This window comes from Natator depressus, chromosome 5 (assembly GCF_965152275.1).
Source record: "Natator depressus isolate rNatDep1 chromosome 5, rNatDep2.hap1, whole genome shotgun sequence".
Taxonomy (NCBI): Eukaryota; Metazoa; Chordata; order Testudines; family Cheloniidae; genus Natator; species Natator depressus.
In genome coordinates this window covers 8,511,606-8,539,029 of record NC_134238.1, presented here as the reverse complement: position 1 = coordinate 8,539,029, position 27,424 = coordinate 8,511,606, and the positions used below count along the sequence as shown (strand labels likewise).

The 27,424-nt window shown below is 41.6% G+C and overlaps 2 long non-coding RNA genes across 4 annotated transcripts in view; one reads left to right on the top strand and one right to left on the bottom strand.

The window, feature by feature from the left end:
• The window catches only part of LOC141988046 (uncharacterized), a 77,527-nt gene extending 51,867 nt beyond the window's left edge, over window positions 1-25,660 (top strand). Inside the window, exons 3-4 of the long non-coding RNA XR_012639634.1 lie at window positions 4,093-4,168; window positions 25,432-25,660. This is a non-coding gene — a long non-coding RNA (uncharacterized LOC141988046). The remainder of the gene's footprint in view (window positions 1-4,092; window positions 4,169-25,431) is intronic.
• Window positions 1-27,424, bottom strand: part of LOC141988047 (uncharacterized) — a 213,512-nt gene that overhangs the window by 47,571 nt on the left and 138,517 nt on the right. The window contains exon 1 of one of the 3 annotated variants that reach the window (XR_012639637.1): window positions 89-147. The exons of 1 other annotated variant lie outside the window; for it this stretch is intronic. This is a non-coding gene — a long non-coding RNA (uncharacterized LOC141988047). Of the gene's footprint in view, window positions 1-88; window positions 148-27,424 lie in introns of those variants that run through there. One more of the 3 variants, XR_012639636.1, reaches the window with a different exon arrangement.

Sequence of the window (27,424 nt, the reverse complement as noted above, 5' to 3'; positions counted from 1 at the left end):
TAATCTTCCATCAAGCAAGCACACAACAAACAGACAAACAAAGAGACAAACTCACCCCCAAGGGTCACATAAATCTCTTCTCCCTTACCTGAAGAACTCCCTTACAAAACCTCTGTTTGATGCTCCTGTTTGATAGCTCCTCTGGTAGCTTTGGAGCTGGCTTTTTAAATCCCTGTTAGCCCCATCCCCTGGTCAAGGGATCAAATGACATGGAGCCAGAGGGAAACTCAAGTCTTGATAATAGATTTCGGACCTACAACTTCTTCCAGTGGCTTTGCAATTCCCAACAAACACATCCTCCATCTTGAAGGAAGCCATGGGAATTAATGACAATCATCATAAGCGGGCAGAGGACACAGCAGGAGCCTGCAAAAATAAATCAGCTGCATTACTAAGCTGTCAGACTTGTTTCTGTCTCAATTGACCGTAGCAGCTACCAAATTCTGAATTTCAATTAGAAAAAAAACAATGAAGGAAAGAAAGAAAAAGTATATGAAACGTTAGGAGATTTCAACCAATAATCAACTTTTACTCTATTAACATGTTTAACATGAGGGAACTTTACCACCTGCACATTTAGTAAAGTGTTTTATTTGTTTGTTTTTAATAAAACGATAACAATAAGGACATCTATAATGTTTCTGAAGAAGGGAGAATGAAAGATCTTGAGGATGATCAAGTTCCCCATTTCTCCTGTGGTCTGGGTATGTGGTAGTAGGCACAAGGCAAATGTTTCAATCTTCCCACTCATTAACTTATGAGACTCTTTAAAGACATAGGTACAGACTGTGCCAAATGTATGCTGGGCTCATAATGAAGACAAATGTCCACTTGGAGCTGAGAGCAGACCATGGAATTCATTTCACTCTGGAACTTTTATCGCTATCTAATTAGAGTGACATTTGGTCAGTCTCGTTAGATCTGGATTCAAACCAGGGACTCAGTGGTAAAAGTCCAATAAATCTTCTCTTGTAAAGCTGATAGTTATTTTTTAATCGCTGCACTTTTTCCCCCCTGTCACTGGGTCTTGTTTTATTATTACTAATATCTTACTCTGTATTACCCTAGAAATGCATTCTCCAACTCTGCTGCATTCTCTGTATTCTTTTGGTTCAACTACTTTGGATTCCATTCAGAACCTCAGTGATTTGTGAGTCTTATTTCTGGACAGTACTTAGGCTGGAGATCGCCAAAGGAAAAACTCAGTGTTGCAAGGAAGTGATGGTGATGATGCAGTAGGCGGCATTCTTCCCTCTGAGTTAAATATTCTAGAGAATTTGCTAGGATGCCCTCTACTGGTTGGAACTAGAAGTGCTTAATAGCTTTTTACTACCTAACAGCTACTAGATCAGGGGTGGCCAGCCTGGGGCTCCGGAGCCACATGCAGCTCTTCAGAAGTTAATATGCGGCTCCTTGTATAGGCACCACCTCCGGGGGTGGAGCTACAGGCGCCAACTTTCCAGTGTGCTGGGGGGTGTTCACTGCTCAACCCTGGCTCTGACACAAGCCCTGCCCCCACCACCCCTTCCCGCCCCTTCCCCTAAGCCTGCCATGCCCTCGCTCCTCCTCCCGCCCCCTCCCCTAAGCCTGCCATGCCCTCGCTCCTCCTCCTTGGAGCCTCCTGCATGCCATGAAACAGCTTATTGGGAGGTGCAAGAAGGGAGTGGGCGGCACTGATTGGTGGGGCTGTGCAGGGGGGTGGGTCCTATGGGGGGCTGCTGGGAGTGGGGGAGTATGGGGGGCTGCTGACATATTACTGTGGCTCTTTAGCAATGTACATTGGTAAATTCTGGCTCCTTCTCAGGCTCAGGTTGGCCACTCCGTACTAGATCCTAACTCAGCAACGTTCTGAAGAATGTGCCTGATTCTACGGCCCACCTGACATCACCTTTTCCTATGCTTGACTTCAGTGGGACTATGCTCTTGCTTTAGGTTAGGTCTATGCTTAAGTACATTGCTGAATTGGGTTCTCAGTGATTATTCTTTAGCTTACGTGGTAGTGGCATGTGCTCTTGGGGCTTGATCCTACATCCACAGAAGTCAGTGGCAAAGATTCTGTTGACTTCCGTGGGGCAAACTCAGACCACTGGAGCAGCAGGATCTGTTTCCTATCTAACTGTTGTTCTGATAATCAGGCCCTTCTAAGACTGGCATCAAAAATGGAGGCACCCCAAATCACTAGCTGCTAAATCTAGGATCAAACACAACTGGTAATTAATTCACTGATTCTCTTTAAAGGTGCATTTTCTAAGGTCCCTGTTCTCCATTTCGGAACTGGAAAAGTGATTCCACAGCCCTTGAGCTTCTCCAGGTCTGAAGCATCTCCTCTGAGAGAGATGTACTATAGTAGTCCTATGGCTGTAGCCTAAGAAGGGTACTGAATACAAAGATCTACAGGTTTAGCACAGAACAAGAAATGGGGTGGAGAGTGAATGTGTAGCCAGGCAAGGTACTAACAAACTTCAACAGCACTTCATTTCTTAAAGTGGAAACCTGTTTTCCAAGCTGCTGCTGCACCCTCAGTAGCTCTCCCTCAGCCTCTTCAACTCCTCCCCTCTCCTTCCTGTTTCCTGTCCTTTCAGACTCCCAAAAGCCAGTGCTCCCAATTCTATTAATTACAAGCAACATCTAAACACCACATTCCCTCCTCTCTTAAGAAACTCTCCCAATTACAATAAACATTGTTATTCTAACCACAGGAACAAATAGGAAACAAGGCATGATACTGTTGACAGAAATATTACACTAAAACACTATAAATACAACATAACATAGTCTCTAGTCCAGTCAGGTGGTCGTCTGTGTCTCACAGACTGTCTCCTAAGCCCCGGTTCCAGTGCAATGTCTTGTTGTGTTGACACTACGGCGAAGTTATCCAATGCAGACTGGGTGTTGGCATAATCTCCTCTTGGTGCATAGGCAGGTGCAAGACAAGAAACATTCCATTCCCGCCCATCAGAAAGTCAAAAGGTGTAAGGTCCCTTCTTCTCTATGATTTTAAGAGGAGCTGTGAATTTATCGTTCCCTTTGCGTAAAATTCCAGGTTTTTGTATTCTAACGAAGGAACCACACTCAGACTTTGATTCCTTAGCACCCCGCCACTTGTCTGTGAAAGCCTTAGACTTTGCTTGGTTCCATTCAACTGTTTTTTCACATCATCCTCGGTTGGGGCCAAAGGTCGTACCTTTAAGAATCCAGCAGTGTTCAGTTTAGTATTCATCCGTTTCCCATGCAATAACTTTGCGGGTGATCTTTGCATTGTGGCATGTCGTGAATCCCAGTATGCTTGCAAGAAATCAGTAGTGAAGGTTATCCACAATCGCCCTTCCAGTTTAGCCGTTTGCAAACTCTCTTTCAAACTTCTGTTAAACCGTTCGATTTCCCCATTGGCTTGAGGGTAGTATAGAGATGACCTTCTGTGTAAAATGTTCATCTCTGCTAGAAAAGTTTCAAACTCCAGGGAAGCAAATTGACTACCATTATCTGAAACCAGTTCTTTGGGGTTACCTTCCCTGCTAAAAACTGAGGAGAGGAACTTAATTACTGTAGCAGAAGAGATTTGCGATATAAACGCTACCTCAGGCCATTTACTGAAATAGTCTATTAAGGTGATGGCATAATGGCAGTCACTTGGAGCAGTATCAAAGGGTCCTACGATGTCAATTGCCACTTTTCCCCATGCAGATTCAGGAAGAGGAACAGGCTGCAATGGAGGGATACATGTAACTGGTGTCTTATCATGCATTTGGCAAGTGACACAGGATTTTATGAGTGCTTCAGTTTGAGAGTCCTTCCCTGGCCGCCAATACAGATCCCGTAGTCGTTGTTTGGTTCTGACAATTCCTTGATGAGTATCATGTGACAGGTATATGAGTTTTGACTGTAATTCTTCTCACACAAGTAGCCAGTGTGTATCTAGTAGCACACAGCCATCGAGCAAAGAAAGTTCATCCCAAACTCTAAAATAAGGCAGCAAAACTGGGTCAAGGTTTTTAGGATGACTGGGCCATCTCTTTTTCAGAAATTCCCATGTTTTTTGTTGAATTGGACATGCTGAACAAGCAGCTTGAAATTGTTCTCTTGTAATTGCAGTGAGAGTGCTTGTAATAAGCACAACGACTACTACATCCTCATCCTCTGGTGGACCATCTGGTGAAGTCAAAGGCAGGTGAGAAAGGCAATCAGCTACCACATTTTGGTTTCCAGGCTTATATTCCAATTCATAACTGAAAGAGAGTAGTCTTGCAGACCATCGAGCAATACGGTATCCTGCTCTTCCCAGTCCTTTCATGGTTAGCAATGTCGTCAAAGGGCTGTGGTCTGTGCGCAAGTTGAACGTGCAGCCCCACAGGTAAGTTCTCCATTTTTCAGTAGCCCAGACACAAGCAAGTGCTTTGTTTTCGACTGTAGAATATTTTTTCTCAGCATTACTTAGTGTCCTTGAAGCAAATGCAACAGTCCTCTCTGTGTTGTCCTCATGCAGTTGTGTGAGAACAGCCCCAAGTCCATAACCAGAAGCATCAGTAGTTACAATTGTGGGCAATGCAGGATTGAATAGTGCAAGTACTGGACTATGTACAATTAGTCTTTCACCATTTCGAAACTAGCTTGTGCATCCGATGTCCACACTAAGGTTGAACTTCCCCGTAGTAATTTTCATAATGGTTCAATGACAGACGCATAACTGGGAATGAATTTTGCATGCCAGGAGGTAAGACCCAAGAAGGAACGTAACGTTTGCAAATGTGTTGGAGGAGGAGCATTTGAAATTGCCAGGATATGAGCCGGATCAGGTTTTAGTTCAGCCCGTGAAATTGTATGCCACAGAAAGGAGAGTTCAGTTTGTCTAAATTTGCATTTGGACCTATTGAGCTTGATGCCTGCTTTGCTGATGCAGTATAGTACAGACTGCAGGTTATTTTCATGCTCCTCTGAAGTATTTCCAAACATGATAATATCATCCAAATAGCACTGAACTCCATGTTAATTCTTCAAAATCAATTACATAATTTTTTTGGAAGGCACTTGGGGCTGATGCAAGACGATATGGAACACGTTTAAAATGGAATAGTCTCTCGTGTGTGTGTGTGTGTGTGTGTGAATGGAAGAATATGCTGATTTGAATATTTAAATTGTACTCTCAATAAATGTGGCATATTGCCTTGTCCCCTTTAAAAAGATTCTGTGTGCTTCTTATAAGCATAACAAGTGTCTTTCATAGATTTTAGCCAGCAGAAAGGGGCATAGTCCTCTGTTGCCCATTTCACAGTCAGTGCCTCCTTCTTGATCATTGAGTTTTTGTCTCTCATGGGAATAACTTCCTACTCAAATTCAGTACCAGAAGTTCATCACCTTCTATCTCTTGGGACAACACAGCCCCAAGTCCCACTTCTGAGGCAACTGTCTGGAGGATAAATGGTTTTAAAAAATCAGGGTGAAAGAGAACTGGCCCCTGAGTTAGCCAGTCCTTCAAAGTCTGGAAGGCTTTATCACACACCTCTGCCCATTGCACCTCCCTGAGTTGAGTGTTTTTTATGAGGTCCATAAGGCCTTTGTAGTGAAGACAGGCACAAAATGCTTGCAATAGCCAGCCAACCACATCTGTTTCTTGGTTAAAGGGGCTGGAACAAACAAGAAGAACTAAAAATACTAATGAATAATTAAAAATATGACATAACTGGCATCACAGACTTAACGGGATAATTCACATGACAGGAATATTGGTGTAGAAGGGCACAACATGTTCAGGAAGTGTAAAAAAGGAGGAAGTGTTGCCTTGTGTATCAAAGAGGTATACATCGGTGCTGGGAGGTAGACCTGTAGAAAACCTCTGGGTAAGAATAAAAGGGGTGAAAACCAGAGGTGCTGTCATGATACGTATCAACTATAGACAACATAACCAGGAAGAAGAGGTGGATGATGCTTACATTTAAACAACTAACAACATCATCCAAAGCACAGGACTTTGTGGTGATGGGGGGTCTTTAACTACCCAGACATCTGCTGGGAAAATAATACAGCAGGGCACAGAGTATCCAGCAAGGTCTTGTAATGCCTTGGAGACAACTTTTTATTACAGAAGGTGGAGAAAGCAACAATGTGAGATGCTGTTCTAGATATCATTCTAAAATATAGGGCAGAACTGGTTAAAAATTTGCAGATGGAAGGAAGCTTGTGTGAAAGTGATCATGAAATGATAGAGTTCATGATTCTAAGGAATGGTAGAAGGGAACACAGCAGAAGTACAACAACGGACTTCAAGAATGCAGACTTTCGCAAACTCAGAGAAATGGTAGATAAGGTCCTTTGGGAAGTAAGTCTAAGGAGAAAAAGAGTTCAGGATAGCTGGTGGTGTTTTAAAGAGACATTATTAAGGGCAAAAGAGCAAACTATTCCAATGTGTTGGAAAGATAGGAAGTGTGGTAAGAGACCAACCTGGCTTAACCAGAAGGTTTTCAATTACCTGAAACTCAAAAAAGAGTCATGCAAAAAGTGGAAACTAGGTCAAATTATGAAGGGTTATATATACACAAGCATGTAGGGACAAAATTAGAAAGGCCAAGGCACAAAACAAGATTAAACTAGGTAGGCACATAAAGCGTAACATGAAAAAAAAATTACACGTACATTAGAAACAAGAGGAAGACCAAGGACAGAGTATTCAATGAGGAGGGAAAGACAATAACAGAAAATGCAGCAATGGCTAAAGTGTTAGATGCCTTTTTTGTTTCAGTTTTCACCCAAAAGTTTAGCAGTAATCAGATAACTTAGTGGACATCAGTGAAAATGGGGCAGGATCTGAGGTTAAAATAGGAAAAGAACAAGTCGAGAATTACTTAGACAAGTTAGATGTCTTCAAGGGCCTGCTAAAAAAATCTTAGAATACTTAAGGAACTGGCTGAAGGGATCTCCAAGCCATTAGTGATTATCTTTGAGAACTCCAGGGGAATGGGAGAGATCCCAGAGTTCTGGAAAAGAGCAAATATAGTACCTATCTATAAAAAAGGGAATAAGAACAACTCAGGGAATTATACAGTCATAGAATTATAGTCAGCTTAATGTCAGTAACCAGAAAGATAATAGAGCAAATAATCAAACAATCAATTTGTAAGAAACTAAAAGATAATAAGGAGATAAGTGACAGTCATCATGAATTTGTCAAGAACAAATCATGTCAAACCAATCTAATATCCTTCTTTGACAAAATAACATCTCCCCAGGTGGATGGGGCAAATCAGTAGGTGTGATATAGCTCAACTTTAGTAAGGCTTTTGATACTGTCTCACATGATCTTCTCATAAGCCAGCTAGGGAAATACAGCTTAGACGTACCTACTATAAGGTGGGTGCACATCTGGTTGAAAAAACATACTTGGAAAGTATTTATCAATGGTTTACAGTCAAGCTGGAATGGCATATCAAGTGGGGTCCCGCAGGGATCTGTCTGGGGTCTAGTTTTATTCAATGTCTTCATAAATGATTTGGATAATAGCAGATAGAGTGAACTTATAAAGTTTGCAGATGCTACCAAGCTAGGAGGGGTTGCAAGTGCTCTGGAGGACAGGGTTAGAATTCACAATGATCTTGATGAACTGGAGAAATGGTATCAAATACATAGGATAAAATTCAATACAGATAAATGCAAAGTACTCTACTTACGAAGGAACAATCAATTGTATGAATACAAAATGGAAAATGACTGCCTAGGAAGGAATACAACAGAAAAGGAACTAGGGGTTATAGTGGATCACAAACTAAATATGAATCAACAATGTAATACCAGTGCAAAAAAAGTGAATATCATTCTGGGATCAGGGCTGGCTCCAGGTGCCGGTGTTCCAAGCAGGTGCTTGGGGCGGCAGTCAGAAAGGGGTGGCAGAGTTTCCACTGCAGCGACAATTCGGCGGCAGCTTCTCTCTCCCCTGCCGTCCGCGGTGGCAATTTGGCGGTGACAGGTTTTTTTGCTTGGGGCGGCAAAAACAGTAGAGCCAGCCCTGTCTGGGATGTATTAGAAGGTGTGTTGTAAGCAAAACATGGGAAGTAATTCATCCACTCCTTTCAGCACTGATAAGGCCTCAGCTGGAGTATTTCAGTTCTGGGTACCACATTTCGGGAAAGAATGGACAAATTAGGGAAAGTCCAGAGGAGAGCAACACAAATGATTAATGTTCTAGAAAACATGAAATATGAAGAAAGATTGAAAAAAATGGATTTGTTTAGTCTAGTGAAGAGAAGATGGGGGGGGGACCTAATAATGGTCTTCAAGCATGTAAAAGGTTGCTATAAAGGGGACCGAGGATGATAAATTGTTCTCCTTATCCACTGAGGGCAGCACAAGTAATGGGCTTAAATTTCTGCAAGGGAAATTTGGTTTAGGCATTAGGAAAATCTTTCTAACTGTCAGGGTAGTTAAGCATTGGAACAAATTACCTAGGGAAGTTATGGAATCTGTCATAGGAGGTTTTTAAGAGCAGGTTAGAAAAATACCTGTTAGGGATCGTCTAGATAATTCTTAGTCTTGCCTCAGTACAGGAGACCGGACTAGATGACTTATCAAGGCCCATTCCGGTCCTACATTTCTATGATTCTCTGGCAATGGGGCAACGTAAGTAGCACATACATGGGTTCTTGTCTTTTACATTTAGCTTCTGCATTACTTGAGACAAGACACTAACATTTCTTTGCTTCAGTTTCCTTACCTGTAAAATGGTTAAAATAAAACTCACCCAATTCACAGGAAAATTATGTGACCTAATTAACAATTATATGTAAAGAAATCTGAGAACTTCAAATGTAAGAGCAAAACTGCTATGTACAGAAATTATTAACATTTCTGGGTAATGTTTAAATGAAAAGGAAATCTCTGTAGGGACTACTCGATAGCCACTCTCTATCTGACTTTAATTGATATTGAGAAATCCTCTGCAGTGCTCTTCACAAAATTCCAACTGGGAAAGAAAAACCGTCCTGACCTGACAAATAAGTACGATGCGAAGTTTTGAAGCATTGCTCTTCATACAACCACAGACAAATTTCTTCAAGCCAATTTCATCACAATAATTAGCAGAACTAGTTGGATACGGGGGGCAGAGGGGGACGGGAAACACCCTAAAAGCAGTGCTTTCAAATGTTCATTCAAATAGTCACTCTGACTGACAATTCAGTGTGTAGTTTCTTCTTTTGTTTCCATTTTATTTGCTTTTGTGCATATGGATTTTGATAATACTTATGTTTAAATAATGTAATGTTTAATATTCATTATAGAAATAGCTACAGGCCTAAGCCAAAGCCCTTTGAAGTCAATGGGAGCCTTCCCATTGATGTCAGTGGATTTCTGATCAGCCTCCATATTCCCATGCAAGCAGATAATTCATTATTTGTTATTCCCATTTCAATATTCATTATGTGTCATTCATTATGTTATTCTACTCAAATCAGGCCACAGAAACCATTCCATCTCACTCAGATGACCAGTCATCTCACTATAAATAACAAACTCTGAGGAGCAAGTAGTTGAAATTTGAACACCCCAATGGCTGAAAGGCATTCAACGAGGACCAGTCAAACTTTTTCTAACAAATACAGTTTTTCCACTGGAAAATAGCCTTTTCTCAAAAATGAAAAATTGAATGAAAAACTTGATTTTTTCATAAATTTACTTTTTTTTTCAAACTTGTTCAGAGCCTTTTTCTATTGATTGATTGGTTGGTTTTTAGTATCAAATTTTGTCTGAAAAACTTTGCCAAAACTGTTTTGCAACCTTTTTCATTTACTAAAAACCCAGTGGAGGCCTGTAACAATTTACCTCTCAGCTGGAGGAAATAAATGAAAAAGTGTTGATCACTCTTTCAATAGTGTCTTTTTATAGATACAAATTTAGATAAAACTGTTTAAAAGGTCATTACATTTTTAAAGAAAAATGGGCCCATTTTTAACCTTGCTAAACAGAAACAATTTCAAACGTTTGATCAATTCTGTGATTAAAAAATCATTCGGTTCTTATACAGATGACTACAATTTATTATTTGTTTTATGGTACCACCCAAAGTACTCAGTTGGGATGAAGGCCCATATTGCTAGGCACAGTACATGCACATACTGAGTTACAGTCCTTGCCCTCAAGAGTTTACATTCTAATGTAAGACAGGACAGCAACCAGGTTTAACAAGCAAATAAAGGGAACGTAAGAGGGTAACAGCAGTAACATGTTAGTGCCATGCACAATGCTCAAGTCATGTGTATGGCTTTCAAAAAAAACCCATATAAATAAAGTCTCTACCACCAACCAGTTTAGTGAATATTTATGTGTTACAAATACATTTGCTGATATCAGAAACAGTTCATGAAAAATTTGCACACAGGAAAAAAAGGGCTAAATTCCTTGGATAATTTATTTGCAATGAATAATTTGACTGGGTCTACTAATTAGCCATTTTTCTTAAGATCTAAAAGATTTAAATAACCTTTTTTATTACTGGGATGGGCTATATTAACCACATTTGTATAATAATCTTGCCCACATTTCTCTTTACATTCATCTCTTCGAGACATTTAAATAATGTTTTCCATGTTTTCCTTTGGTCTAGCAAAAATTCTCATATGTAATGGGCCACAATGATTAATTCACACCATCAGGGTGTATTAGCTTTCCCTAAGATGAGCTTGTAGGAAGGAGGAGCTTGTAGTTAAGGCACTGGACAGAGATTCAGGAGATTGAAGTTCAGTTCTTGACTGCTATAGACTTTTTTTTTGTGATTTTAAGCAGGTCACTTAATTTCTGAGCACCTCAATTCCCCCTCTGTTATATGGATAACAACAATATTTCCTGAGTCTGTATTCTCTGTTTAGAATGTAACCTTCTGAGGCAAGGACTGTCTCCTAGCATAAATATGTACCAGATATAATAGCAGGGCACCCTGATGTTGGCTGGGGCTAAGGTGCTATTGTAATACAAATGAATAGTAATAATTGTTTGGCAGTTGAACGCCGCTTAATCTGCTATTGGTTACATAGTCATCCTACATCACCAGTATGGGAAGTTCACAGGCTTGGCTTGCATGAACAAGCTACTCCTGGACACTTCACATACAAAAACTAAAGCTGTTCTACACTATGAAGTTAGGTCAATATAAATCAGATTGCATCGACCTACTTGTACATGTGTCTACACTCAAATTTGTCTCCAGCTGATGTAAGCACCCCATTACGGCAATGCGGTAAAACCACTTCCCCAAACAGTGCTGAGCCAGTCAACCAACTCAGGTCTCCACAGTGGAGACACAGTGTGACTTATGTAGACACTTGTTTATAAGGATCAATCAGAGCCCAAAGCCACACACCCTCTGTGCACAGATGTTCCAGTGACCTTAGGAAGGTTTGCCGGTTCCGGTCATTATCGATCTGGAATAAAAATTGCAGGAAATGTGATGCCCTGCTTTGACTTTTGTGCTCATAGATAACTGTACTTTGGGCCTGATCCCTTGGATCCAATGGAAAGACTCACATTTGACATGAGTGGTGAATGATCAGTTCCTCCAACAATTGTGCCAAAGATTTAATTCAGCCTTTGCAGAAAGAACACCACAGTTTTCCCACAACAGGCCTGCTCTTTGCAAAATCTACAGTTAGGGGGCAAGCACCAGCTTATTTCATCGATATCTTCAAATTCAGTTCACTGTGATAAATCATTTAAGAATAACACAGCTTGCACAGACAGAGGATGTGGAAAAAAGTGACAGAGGATGTGGAAAAAGCTAATGTACTCAATGCTTTTTTTGCCTCTGTCTTCACGAACAAGGTCAGCTCCCAGACTGCTGCGCTGGGCAGCACAGCATGAGGAGGAGGTGACCAGCCCTCTGTGAAGAAAGAAGTGGTTCGGGACTATTTAGAAAAGCTGGATGAGCACAAGTCCATGGGACCAGATGTGCTGCATTCGAGAGTGCTAAAGGAGTTGGAGAATGTGATTGCAGAGCCATTGGCCATTATCTTTGAAAACTCCTGGAGATCGGGGGAGGTCCCGGATGACTGGAAAAAGGCTAATGGAGTGCCCATCTTTAAAAAAGGGAAGAAGGAGGATCCTGGGAACTACAGGCCAGTCAGCCTCACCTCAGTCCCTGGAAAAATCATAGAGCAGGTCCTCAAGGAATCAATTCTGAAGTACTTAGAGGAAAGGAAAATGATCAGGAACAGTCAGCTTGGATTCACCAAGGGCAAGTCATGCCTAACTAATCTAATTGCCTTCTACGACAAGATAACTGGCTCTGTGGATGAGGGGAAAGCAGTGGATGTGTTGTTCCTTGACTTTAGCAAAGCTTTTGACACGGTCTCCCACAGTATTCTTGCCAGAAAGTTAAAGAAGTATGGGCTGGATGAATGGACGATAAAGTGGATAGAAAGCTGGCTAGATTGTCAGGCTCAACGGATAGTGATCAATGGCTCCATGTCTAGTTGGCAGCCGGTATCAAGTGGAGTGCCCCAAGGGTCGGTCCTGGGGCCGGTTTTGTTCAATATCTTAATTAATGATCTGGAGGATGGCGTGGATTGCACCCTCAGCAAGTTTGCAGATGACACTAAACTGGGAAGAGAAGTAGATACGCTGGAGGGTAGGGATAGGATACAGAGGGCCCTAGACAAATTAGAGGATTGGGCCAAAAGAAATCTGATGAGGTTCAACAAGGACAAGTGCAGAGTCCTGCACTTAGGATGGAAGAATCCCATGCACCGCTACAGACTAGGGACCGAATGGCTAGGCAGCAGTTCTGCAGAAAAGGACCTAGGGGTTACAGTGGACAAGAACCCGGATATGAGTCAACAGTGTGCCCTTGTTGCCAAGAAGACCAATGGCATTTTGGGATGTATAAGAAGGGGCATTGCCAGCAGATCGAGGGACATGATCGTTCCTCTCTATTCAACATTGGTGAGGCCGCATCTGGAGTACTGTGTCCAGTTTTGGGCCCCACACTACAAGAAGGATGTGGAAAAAATTGAGAACATCCAGCAGAGGGCAACAAAAATGATTAGGGGACTGGAACACATGACTTATGAGGAGAGGCTGAGGGAACTGGGATTGTTTAGTCTGTGGAAGAGAAGAATGAGGGGGGATTGGTAGCTGCTTTCAACTCACCTGAAAGGGGGTTCCAAAGAGGATGGATCTAGACTGTTCTCAGTGGTAGCAGATGACAGAAAGAGGAGTAATGGTCTCAAGTTGCAGTGGGGGAGGTTTAGGTTAGATATTAGGAAAAACTTTTTCACTAGGAGGGTGGTGAAACACTGGAATGTGTTACCTGGGGAGGTGATGGAATCTCCTTCCTTAGAAGTTTTTAAGGTCAGGCTTTACAAAGCCATGGCTAGGATGATTTAGTTGGTGATTGGTCCTGCTTTGAGCAGGGGGTTGGACTAGATGACCTCCTGTGATCCCTTCCAACCCCGATATTCTATGATTCTATGACAGTAGGAAACACAGACCAAAAGCAAAACAAAACAAAACAAAAACCCTCACAAAACACCCAGGATGATATAAATTCTGTGAACAAAAGGTCTTTCATCCAGAAATTATAGGGGGATCTATTCATTATATCAAAAGAAAAATAATGCTTTTAAGAAGTATTGGCAAAGAGACCTGCAGATGAATCTACTGCATCTGACAATGCATTGCCCATAATTTGGAGCTACATGCTTCACTGACCTTCATCGAATTCCTGTAAAGAAATACAGATCAAGATTATTCCAAGAATTTATACCACAGCAGAGAAGCTGAATAAGATTAACAATGCAGCTGCTTCAATTTGTTGGGAAAAAACCTGATCAATGCATGCATTCCCAGGGTGCTTCGCCATGGCTTGCTTAGGAACCTTTGGTTTCAGATTCCTGACATAGGGTCCAATGCCCCCACTCTGCTTTGCAAAGGAGAGCATAACTGGGACTGGGTAAATAGAATGGAGAGAGCAGCAGATCCAAATCATTCAACCCACCGCCTACCACAGAGCAGCCTGCTGGGCTAGAAGGGAGAGAGGATTAGGATGAAAGGGCTCAAGGAAGTTGCTATTAAAATGTTAGTCGGTGTGTGTATCTCTCTGGGACTCTTTGCTGTGTCCCCTCTTCCTGGCCTTGATTTCCTGGCAGCTAGATCTGCTGGCCTTATGGACCTCCCACCATTACTGGTTGGCAACTCCATTTTGAAACTGCAGGCAAAGGGTTGGTTAGCTCTCTCACTGTCCCCAGAGATTGTGCCCGCACAATGCAGGCAGAGCCACCAAATTGCAAGAGATGATCAGAATCAGTCCCTCAATAACCTAGTGCAAAGACTATCATCTTAGTCATCACCAGAGATCAAACCCAGGACCTCCAGAGCTACAACATGAAGTGCTACAATCTGAGATAAAGCACTGACTATCCCAGAAGGCAGCTGCAGGAAACACTTTTCCAGACACAGCGGGGGATACGTAACACACCCTGAGCAAAGCAGTTATGCTTGCAAGGTGTCAAGTGCCCCCTATGAGCTGATGAGCAGCCTCAACTCCCAGGGAAGACACATGAACTTAGGGGGAGTCAGAGCACTTGGAAACCTTCAGCAGGCTCTGAGCTGAAGCAGAATCTAGCCCCAACTAATCACATTGCTACTCAAGCTTCTAGTTGGAAGACAGAATTAACCAGATAATTACCCTGTGATTATAAGGCAGTTACCTTGTACCATATATACTATACACAGCAATGTTATTACCCCAAAATATATGTGGCAAAACTGCATGGTTATAATAAAGCCAATGCCCTTGCTTTGTTTTTAAAATTAGTCATTTAACACGTTATTTTCTTTATCAGATGTTTGTTCTGCTGACTTATGGGGGAATCTGAAATTGGTGTAACAAATTTGCTCTTTTAACAGGTTTATTATTGCATTATTCCTTTATGGGGTCTATGGTGTAATTGCGCAAAACGATGTTATAAATCCCCACCGGAAAAGCTTCTTCCTCTTCAGCCCCAGCGGCCGATGTCTAGAGGACATGAGACGCGCATCTCCCCCATCTGCTATTAACACGCCTACATGCTCCTCTCAGAGTATTAGAGGGCAAAGCGAACAAGGGACAAGGACTAAATGATCTGAATGGAGAGAGAGAGAGATTTGAAAATAAGCCAACAAGCACTTACAGAAAAACTAACTACCAGCAAAACATTTCCTTCACAACAAAGGTTGAATCAAAATCCTATTCCCCTAGCATATGAATTAGAAGAACAATTGTGTGATTATGATTTAAAAAAAGAGCATTACATTTTATGTTCAGCTATAATTGGTATTTATGACAATTTATGTAAACAGTAATGAAGCCTATGTGATTTTTGCGGGGAAATTGCATTATGACACCAATGATCGTTACTGTTAATTTTCCTGAAGATGATGGCAATCAGCAGGCATAGTTTCATTGTAAATAGGTTAATTTAAAATTCAAACGCTGCTGGTATTTCAAAATGAGTTCACATTTGATTTCCGAAAGCTTTGGCCCCGACTGTCAGAATGTCGGGGGGGAAGGAAATGCTTTCCCTGATTTGCTTCAGACTAAGAAAGAAAGAAAGAAAGAAAGAAAGAAAGAAAGAAAGAACATTTTTCAGGAATATTTTTTTTCCATACTAATCTACCCTTGTGATTGTGTGTGTGTTGTAATATATTTTGTTCCATCAATTGCTCGCCCAAGTTTATACTGAAAAGCGGGCTTGGGAAGTCACCAAACCACAGGCTGATCTAGCAGCTTTCCATCTGTGAAAGGGGAGATGCACTCCTGTACTAAGGACCAGCATAAATGCATTTTCTTGGCTAAAGTGTGAATTTAAGTGGCAAACAGGCATTGTGCTACTCCACTGCCCATAAGTGCACTTCACTTCTAGGAAGCACGACGCAGCAGAATTACTGGCATGCTCTCATTTCTAATTCTTCCATGAAAACAAGCTAACTGTATCCTTGGGAGTGGAGATATTTTAAATAAAGGGACAAATTCTGCCATGATCTCTACCCCATTAGAAACTATTGATGTCAATATATTTACATTTCATATATATTTACATTTCATGCCCACCTCCAGAGTATCTCACAAAAAGTTCTATCTACTTTCCCGACAATAAGTGAGTGCCTTCCAAACAGTAGGGGACTCACCCTCACAACACGGCTGTATGAGGTTCAGGAGTATTAGTATCTTCATTTCACAGATAACAAATAGAGGCCCAGAGAGATTAAGGGCTAGATTTTCAATTGAACCTATGTAGCCAAGGGAAGCAAGCTGTACACTTTTATGGGCTCCAGCCTGTACCAACCTGGACTTGACTCGAGTCAGATTCCTTGAAGCCCTCTCTCCTGGAGGTATCCAATGCAGTTTTACGGGACATTTATTGTCATCTTCTTCAAAAGGATCTTTCCCCAGCCATCAACCAAAGTTGCTTTAAAACCATAATTATATCCTCAGCTTTATTTGAATTTTAATCACTATAAATGATACATTTCTACATAAGTAGATGGAGAATGAGCAAGCTTGGAAGCTAGTTCAGATGAAAGGCTGCAATACCACCTTCTACATATCTTCAGTACAAGGTTGCCTTCAAGGACGACATTAACAACTTGTTCACAATCTAATGACACGTTTAGATTAGAGTTTGCAATGTACATAGCTGGGTTTTTTTCTTTCTCTGTTCACTGACAGATAAGATATTTGATAGGAATCTCTACTGTAACCTTTCAGAATTCATTTATTTAGGAGAACTAAAATAATGAAATGCCAAATGAATTAAAAATGGTATTTCTTATAATACTGAATGAAGACAAATTAAATAGTCCATATGCACAAGCTCCCTGAGATGAACAATCTATTTATTTGGTAGGAAAAATGGGAAGCATTTGTTAGTTATTATTTGTTGTGGCTTGACAATTCTCTAAGGGTGAAATTCACCCCCTGCAGAGTTCTATGTACCATATTAAGTCCCAGTTAAGCTCTATTTTGAGGGCTAGAGTGACCCCGGAGTAGTGCATGGGGCTTGTTCTGGCCCTCTGCACAAGTGGGAAATTATTTCATCCCAGAGCTTGAGTAAATTTCAAAGGGAGCTAGGTGAGTAACTCTCACAGGGCCATTTGGAAATCCCAGGTGCAACATATTCCTCAGAGTGGGAGCATGAATGGTTTCTCTGCAGATGTCAAAAGAATGACAATGACAAAATACATTTCCACTAGACATAAAACAGATGTCTGGACCACTGGCCACCCTTAAGGAGTCTGCAGTACTTTCCACAAGAGTGGGGATATTAACCCCAGTGAACTGGCCAAATTCCAGATGGCGTGTCAACTAGAGTTGGGACATATTCACAACAAACAAAAAAACGGCTTAGAAAATTGCTTCTTTGTCATGTTTTTTTTCTGGTGAATGTCAGAATGGGCCGATGTACAAGAAACCCATCATGACATTATGCTACTCTCCACTGTTATTTATTAGAGTAGTGATTAGAGGCTCAAACCAAGATTGAGACCCCATATGCACTGTATAAACCCATAGTAAGAGACAGTCCCTCCCTCTAATGCTTACAGTGTAAATAAACAATTCAGATAAAGGGTGGGAAGGCAAATAGAGGTGAATTGACTTTATCACGGTCCCATGGCTATGTATCTATCTTAGGTACTTATATGGCTGCCACTGCCATAGTATCTGAGCACCTCACAAACTTCAATATATTTTTCCTCCTACACCCCTCTAAGGTAGGACAGTGCTGTTGTCTCCATTTTACTAATGGAGAACTAAGGAACAAAGAGAGTAAGGGTGGGATTCATAGTGGGATGGGATTCATAGTGGGACTTAGGTGTCTAACTGTCCCTTTAATATAAGGATACTAAAACATGCTTTATGGTGATAGACTCAAGGAGCTCAAACTATTTAGCTTAACAAAGAGAAGGCTAAGAAGTGACTTGATTACAGTCTGTAAGTATCTACATGGAGAACAAATATTTAATACTGGGCTCTTCAATCTACCAGAGAAAGGTAAAACACAATCCAAGGGCTGGAAGTTGAAGCTAGACAAATTCAGACTGGAAATAAGATGCAAATTGTAAACAGTGAGCGTAATTAACCATTGGAAGAACTTACCAAGGGTCATGGTGGATTCTCCATCGCTGACAATTTCAAAACCAAGATTGGATTTTTTTTCTAAATGATCTGCTGTAGGAATTGTTTTTTGGGAAGTTCTATGGACTGTGTTATACAGAAGGTTAGACTAGAAAATAACAATGGTACCTTCTGGCCTTGGCATCTATGAAAAGTCACAAAACCCTGTCCAGCTGCTGCCTAATGCTCAGCTGCCTCCTAAAGTCCCTCCATGGCAAAAGTTTTCACCCTCAAAGTCCCCAAGGCACTTACATTTTGCAGTTGGGCATATGCACAGCTGCCTCAGTCCTACCACCAAGTGCCTAACTGACACCTAACCCCCAGGCCTTGGCTAAGTCTTGGAATCAGAGCTGTAAACTTTGAGGGTCTGGGTTTGAGCACCTGAAAGAGGAAGTAGGCAACAACTTGGGGTAGCTGTAGCTTCTCTCAGGTTCACTGTTGTCAGGGCAAGATGCCTGTAGGCATTATCTTGTTTGTTGTCTAAATTATTGTAAAGCTGTGGCCACTTGGACAAGATTCTAATGCTTTTCTCTGTCCCTCATTGGTCCCTGCCTTTCACGAACCTGTCTTTGTTTGGAACAATATTAGTACAAATGTATGTCGCTGGAAATGAAGACAAGAATTTACCCCATGATGTCCGCGGAATTGAGTGCTGTGACTGGATAATTGTGTCCTACAGGATAGAGAAAATAAGTGTTCAGGAGAAGTGGACACCTTTATTTTCAAAGCTGGAGACCAGTTTTAATCACAATGTTCAATTTCTGTTTCATTAATGCCATTACAACAACACATCTCATTGCAAAAGAAAGAGCAAGTAAATCAAATAAATGAGAGTGATTCAGCACATCAGTGGAAGACCCTGCATTTGATGGACACCTGGGCTTAGGGAGCTGACTTTTCACTATCTACTTATATGCCCATCAAGGCTACAGTATCTGAAATCTTCACAACTCCCTTACGAGGAAAGTAAGTATTATCATGGCCATTGTTCAGTGGGAAACTGAAGCACAGAATGATTAAGGCTCAACATTTCAAAGGTATTTTGGAGCCTAACTTTCATTAAAATGAATGGACATTAGGTACCTAAATGCCTTTGAGGATCTGGACCTAAGTGACTTGCACAAGGTCATGCAGAAAATCTGTGGCAAAGCAGGGAACTGAACCCAGGTCTCCTATGTCCCAATATCTTAACCTCAAGGCCACCTGCTTTTAGTTTGTGCTTCAGCCAATCACAAGCCACTTTATTAATGAGCTCTTACTGTAACTTTTACAGAAAAAAAAACCCAGCTGACTCGCTAATTCGTGACTGACTTATCTGATAGGGTTTTCTCTGTAATAACTATTGATATGCCCTTGTCTAGTACCTTTCAACTAAGGAGTTCAAAACATAGACATTAATGGATGAATCCACACAGCAATCCTGTGAAATAGAAAATTAAATAGGAAATGAAATAGTTTAAAAATGGGAGGAATGGTGTCAATGTTGTGAACTCCCCTTCCCCTCCCCGCCCCCATCTTCTGTTTGGTCCAATTTCCAAAGTTCAATAAACTTTTCATAGATTCCAAGGCCAGAAGGTACCATTGTTATTTTCTAGTCTATTTTTTGTAGGAATTTTGTAGGAATGTTGATCAGCTGTAGTGGGAAGAGTTAGACTCCGCAAGTCACTGATGAGTGTGTGTTATCTAAGCGGAAGTTCATCCAGAATTCGATGGGCTGTGAGCTTCCTTTATCCAGTGCAAGTATATAGCCCGCAAGTGAGTGCATGTGAGATCTGTGCCCAATACACAGAGGACATGAGTCTGTCACAGCCCCAGCTGGGGAAAAATGCTCATGAGGGGCAGCCATCTTGGCTGACACACTGCAAACTGAAAGGGGGAACTTGAGAGCTAAAACCATGACCTCCTACAGTTTGAACTAAAGCTCTCTGGGCAGGGCTGTAATAGCTTCATATCCTCTGTGGATCATGCTCAGATGGGGGCTCATAACACGCTGACCAGCGGGTTACCTCTCCATTTACAAAGGATCAAAATGAGGTACAGAGAGTATGCAGGCCAATTTCCCCCCAAAGTAACACAGTTCCCAGATTTTGCTCCCACATATTTGCTCCTGCCATTGGATTGTGGGTGCAGGCCCAGCTACATCCTGGCTTCTCATTGCATTTGCAGATGAATGCAAACCATTGAATATGTTTCAAAGGGCAAACAGCACCCACTTTTGTAAATGTACCCCAAAGTGATACAGGGACTAAACCAGCACCAGATCTGTCTCTCCATGTAAAGCCACCCCTCCATCCAGCTGACAGCCCTATAGTGCTCACCATCTGCCCAGCAGGAGCATCAGTGAGGCGGGACATACCACTAACAAAGAAAGGAGAGCTGTTATTTATCATTCATCAATCTTCTGGGCTGATTTGGCACTCACAGTTTGTGTACTTGCCACAGACATTATTTATCATTTGACAATTCAGTTCAGGTACATCTAGAGGAGACATGACATTAGCGAAGGCTCATGTATCTCAAAACACTTGCATTCCCTCAGCTCCCCGAAATCATGCCATGTACTATACAGAACAAATGCAAACACATGGTCCCTGCCCAAAAGAGTTTACAATCTGATATTAGGTGACTAAGAGCAAAAAAACAATAATGGGCAGAGGGTGAGGAAAAATAAGGGAAATATTGCCAACGCCAAGCATTCAAAAATCACATCTGGCCCCTTAAAATTCAGAGATTGGTTTAAAAAATCATGATTTTTAAAAAAATATTAATTGTAGGGTGTGTGATTGAGTATCCATCCCACACAAAGCCTGGACATGTTTAACAGGGCCAATTAACCTCATAGCTCCACCTGGAAAAGAGTCATGGTCTGATAAAGTTTAAGTGGTGATGAAGCCCAGCTGGGCAGGGTCCAGCTGAGCTTGTATCAAGCCAGCAAGGTGAGAGCAGGATGGGACTACAGGGAGGAACTCTCTAGTCATTCCCTAGAGAAAAAGGGAGTTTAGCTAGGAACAATGAGGCATTTTAGGAAGACAAGGAAACCCTGAACTACAGTCTGTCAAGAAGCTGAGAGGGGTGAAGTACCCACTGCGAGCAGATGAAGCTCAAGCTGGTAAACCCAGAGGTGATCCAAGAGGTAGAACAGGGGAAGAGCAACAGGGTCTGAGATGGGGTAGATTGTGGTTGCTAAACATAGGGTCCCTGGACTAGAACGCAGAGTAGTGGGTGGGCCTGGGTTCTCCTACCAGCCACTGAGAGAGTGGCACTGGACCTGGATTAGGGCCAGAAGACTGCTTGACAAGACAACTTGTCCTGTAGGGCTTTAGCACCCAGAAGAAGGGGAAGACTAAATAGTGACCTTGCCTGAGGGCTGAGTCACAAAGAGGGAGTCCCTGGTGTCCCAGAGAGAGGGGCCCTGGTCTGAGGAATGGATGGAAGGGGCATGAGACAAAGCAAGAACTAATCCCCAGAACCCCACCACAAGAAGCCACCCCAACAGTGAGTGAAACTGCTCACAAGGTTCTTTTTTATTTGGCTTCTGTTGCGTAAGCCTTTGGGGTTCACGTTTTCAAGGCTTTCTCCACAACGAGGAATAGAAAGATTTTGTATTTTCAATTAAAGCTGAGACTTTCCTGGAATCATCTGACTCCTGGAGGTGGGGCTTTCTGAACAACAGCAAATATTGTAAGACTTGTGAGAAAATCACATAGATGGGAGCACTGTAAGACTTACTGTAATAAGATGAGGAAGTCACACTGTTATAGGTTCCGCTCTTGATGTTCGAATACAGTTATTATATTTCTTTTTAATAAGTGAAGTGAATCCTGCATTTCAGACACAGTGTCACCAGAATGGCATGGAGGGAGACTGTCATCTCCTTGTCCTATAATATGATGCCTAAAGCTGGTTAGGAAATAGGGTTTATTTCCACCAAAACTTTCAATTTTTCTCTCAAGAAACCAAACATAAGAAAAACCAACAACAACAAAAAATTCTGAAGCAACCAAAAAAATAAAATAAAAGAATTTCCCTGAAAACAAAACAAACAAAAATCAGTCCCAAACAAAAAAAAAATATTCAGCTTCCAGCTGAAAGATTGGAAATGCTCAAGGAATCAGATGTTCCACAGAAATGTTAATTTAGTCAAAGTTCCCGGTTTCCTTCTAAAATGGTTTTGTTGCAAAATTTTCAACCAGCACTACGGATGCCTGTATATATACAGCCCAAAATCACATTGGGCTTTTATACTGCCATGCTGCATTGGTGCTCTCGTCCAGTGCCACTGCCACTCTTGTTGCTCACTTTCTCTTTGATGGTACTTTGGCTTTCTAGGTTGTTTCCTCCCTTGTAATAACTGTTTTGGGTTATTTCTCTCAGATGATGATGATTTATTACTTATACTGTAATAGCTCTTTGAGGCCCCAGATAAGGGACCCCTTATGTAAGGCACCAAACTGTAGAACCATAGAGAGAGACCCCCCCCAATCCCTGCCCCTGAGATTTTACAATCTGAGACCCCTATCCTGTAATTCACTGCAAGAAGGAGCAGTAGTTTGCAGGACTGGCGTTTAAATTGGCAAAATGGGCAAACATATAGGCAGATTATTATTTGTATGACAAGACTGCAAGAGGCGCCAACTGAGATCAGGGACCCAGTTGCACACGGGCGTACAAAGAGACAATGCTTGCCCCGAAGAGTTTACAAATGGTAGTAGGGGAAGCAGAGGTGAAGTAACTGGCCCAAGGTTACACTGGCAGTCAGTGACTGACCTAGGGAAAAAAACCCAAATCCACAGACTTGCAGTCTGAAGCTCTATCCACTAGACATCACTACCTCTCGGATTGTATAACGTGACAGGTCAAAAATACAAATCAGAGTTTGAAAAAACTATTCATTTCTCCAGCCCATGTGTCTCCTCCAGAGTGCTCAATCACGGATCACCCAACATTTTAGCCAGCCCAACAGTAATTTTCAAAATTATTTTCTTACTAGTTCTCCCACCACCTGGCTAACCACCACCATTTACATTGATCATAATCCCATTGCCTCACCATTCCCAGAGGCTCTATCTGAGCTCTACGAGCCCTGTGTTTTCCAAAGGTGAAGTGAATTTTGGACAAGATCCTCAAATTCCTATTCACATTGCTGGGCCAGATGATGACGTTCCCATGAGAACCAGCTGAAGCTAGAGGGACTGCTTGTGTGAGTAAATGGTCAACAGGGTGAGCAAAATCACTACAATCTGGCCCCCCAGTAGTAGTTTATGCCACAAATAATCCCATGAAAATCAGTGGGGCTACTCAGTTACTACTCAAGGGTATATGAGTCTTCTTCCCTTTTGTTTTTCCCTGGTCTCTAGATCCTGTATTAGTATTATTCTGTCTCCACATCACTTCCCAGTTTAGCACCCTGTGCATTAACATGCTATTTACCCCCCTTTCAAATAATTAAAGAAGATGTTCCATAAGGCCTGACCTTAGCACCCCAAATGCCTTCCTCCAGCGCCACTTATCATTACTCCTGTTTTATGGACGTTGAGTTAGTTTTCAGTACATGTGACCATGTTCATATCTCAGCCAATCTGAGCTAATTTTTTGAGACACTGTATCATATGCTTTACTAAACTCCAGATATATTACGCTGAATGCATTCCCTTCAGCCACTAATTTTGTAATTCTATCAAAAACAAGCAATCAGCTTTGTCTGGCAAGATTTGTTCTTCATCAATCTCTGCTTCTTATTTATAATAACCATCTACATGTATATGAAAGATGCAAACACCAAAGATGGAGAGGAGCCGTGTGCTTCGAGACACAAATATATGAAGTTAAGCAAAGGAAAATGTATGGTGAATATCAGGAAGTATTCCCTCCTTTTGAGATCTGTTACACTATAGAATAGACTCCCAAAGAGAAAATGGGTTAGCACAGCTGCCTTCAAAGAAGTTGACCTGAGCTTGTTTCCCAGCCAACAAAGTGTGTTTCAACTGTCTGGTTCTCCTATTTTTCTTTCTGGATAAATTGTGTGTTCACTAAAACTGCAGAGGGACAAGGAAAGGCCTTAGTACGTTTTCTCTGCGGCATAATCAAGAGCCTGCTGGACTTCTATTAGGCAAAACATGGTTTCACCCAAATTGTACCTGGGAGTCTTTCAAAAGTTTGAATCCCACCAGAGAGATGGAACTTTAAGTCATTGCAAGAGCTGGCCACAAATGGGAAACATTGACTTTTTTAATGGAAAATTTTGAATAATGTTCCTGAAAATTGTTTGCCATTTTTCAGCTAGCTCTAATCATTGCTTGTCATTTAACCCTGGTCTGAGCAGATGCCATTTTCATCTCTGGTGATACTATAAGAGCACAGCAGTGATGAAATTACTTGCTCTTGGAACCCACAGTCACTAGTGAACGCTGCACTGCATTTGTGAACTCTGCATCCCAGCAGCTCTTTCTTCCTGATAGCTTCTGCATCCCTTCAAAGAATAATTTCCTCAGCGGCTTATTCTCTTCCTTATTTTCCAGCCATATCTCCCCTCCTCCCCCACTTTGTAACTTCACCCTTCAGGAACTCACAACATTTTGTTCCCTAATCAGCCAGAGAGGTCACTATTGAGCAACATGAAGTGTTCCCTTAGGAACAACGACCACTGCCAGCATCACGCCCAACCCTGACTGGGGCAAGGAAAGAGATTTTAAGACTGGGAGTCAAACCACTGTGTCATTAGCCCTTAACTACACAAAACACTCCTACTAAAACACTCTGAACTGACAGACTACTATTCCTCTGCACTGCTCCTTTGCAATCCTCAGAGTTCTTTACAGAATTGCAGACTCAAAATACACTAAGGATTGTTTCACATCATGCATCACCACAATACAGCCACCTCTGGGGTAAAACACAGAAGCAGCAATATTACAGAATTACACCTCTGGGGTGAAACAGAACACTTTGCAGCAATATTAAACAACAGGAAGCTAGGGCTGGTTGAAATATAAAAAGGTATGAATAACAGCTTGAATTTGATTGGCTGATGTTCATGGGTTCCTCCTATTCATGATTCTCAAATAATTGGATAACCACCAGGAATTCACGAAAACGGTTGTGAATCTCAAAAGTGTAACAAATGTGTACCTTTGTCCAATTCATTATTTATCTTTTTCCCTAATAAAATTTGAATTATGCAGCAACTCTCCATTTAAAATTAAAGCTCTGAGTTGGGACTCAAAAGATCCAATTTGAAATCCTGGCTCTGCCTCAGATTTAGTGAGTGTCTCTCATAATGTTTCCTTTTCTTCTGGCCTACTTAGGTCCTGATCTTCCAGATGGTTGAAAGTAGGCAGACTCCTGCTCTCATCAAGAGCTGCCTTGAAGACAATGAAGCTACAGGAAGGCATTGGTGAAATCAGTTGCAGGACTGGTGTCTTTGGTTGTAATCTTTTTGGTGCAGAGATGTATGTGCCTAACACAATGGGGACCTGATTTCTTTTGAGGCTCCAGATGCTACTGTAAAAAAAAAAAAAGAAGAAGAAGAAGAAGAATCCCATTCGGAAGCATCAACAATATTCCATGACTCGCTGCAAACCATGAATAATGACTAGCTGAAGAAGGCTGTTTATGAAGAGTTTACAAATTTTCAATCTGAAAAATATTCATCCAAAGAATTTGATCAATACTTATGAACAGGCACATCTTATTGGATCTATTTGTGAACCACCTCCCCACCCCCAAATGTTTTGTAAAAAACACATTGGTCACATCTGTGGTTCAACAAAGCTACCTAGCCATTTCCACAGAAACTTAAGAAGAAGTCCCCCTGTAAATGGAGCTGCAGGAAGAAGTGTTAGGGAGGCAGAATGTATTTACCCAAACTTGATGCTCACTAATATTAATAAACTGACTCATGCAGAAAATGCCATGGGGGTTTCAGTTACCAGGGGAGGGTTAGCTATCACAGAGGGCTTGTCTACACTTACCGGGGGATCGATGAGCAGTGATCGATGCATCGGTGGTCAATTTAGCGGGTCTAGTGAAGACCCACTAAATCGACTGCAGATCGCTCTCCCGTCGACTCCTGTACTCCACCTCAATGAGATGCACAAGGGGAGTTGACGGGAGAGTGTTTCCCATTGACATAGCATAGTGTGGACCCCGCGGTAAGTAGATCTAAGTACGTTGACTTAAGCTATGTTATTCACATCGCTGAAGTTGTGTAACTTAGATTGATCTCTCCCTGTAGTGTAGACAAGGCCAAATACTCAGTACCTCACTTTTACAAAATGTGTTAGCTTGGGTTTCCTTGTAGTCCCTGATCTATATGCCTGCACCCATCTGTGGTCTCTTTTCATATACTTAGATTGAAAGTTCTTTGGGGCAGGGCCCATCTTTTTGTTCTATGTTTGCCCAGCATCTAGCACAATGGGTACTGGTCCCTGACTAGCCCTCTTACGCACTATGTGTAATACAAAAATAAATCATAACTATATATGAATATAGGAAAAATAGTACAGAAGCAACGACCCTTGGAATCTATTATAACTTGAAAGCTTTTGGCTTATGACATCTTTGCCTGTGTTCAGAGCTTTGCATTCAGATCTTTAACAGCTTCCACATGGTGAGTACAATAAACACTTTGTGTGTGGCTGAAAAGCCAAAGAAGAAAATCCTAAACTATGAGGTTTTTGAAAACTAGAATCAGGTTCAGTTCCAGGCTATTTATCGATCTTAAAGCCAAAAGGGACCATTTGACGCATGTAGAGTCTCAAAAGAGATCAGCTTCCATTCCCACACCTAAATCAGGAGCAGATTTTCAAAAAGGGTTCAGCACTCAAGATAAACACAGTACACTGGGGGATAGAGAATAAGATGGAGAATAACTTATTGCCCTTATATAAATCCATGGTATGCCCACTTCTTGAATACTGAGTCCAGATGTGGTCCCCTCATCTCAAAAAAGATATATTGGCATTAGAAAAGGTTCAGAAAAGGGCAACTAAAACGATTAGGGGTTTGGAACGGGTCCCACATGTGGAGAGATTAAAGAGGCTAGGACTTTTCAGCTTGGAAAACAGGACACTAAGGGGGGATATGACAGAGGTATATAAAATCATGAGTGGTGTGGAGAAAGTGAATAAGGAAACGTTATTTACTTGTTCCCATAGTATAAGAACTAGGGGCCACCAAATGAATTTAATGGGCAGCAGGTTTAAAACAAATAAAAGGAAGTTCTTCTTCACACAGTGCACTGTCAACCTGTGAAACTCCTTGCCTGAGGAGGTTGTGAAGGCTAGGACTATAATAGGG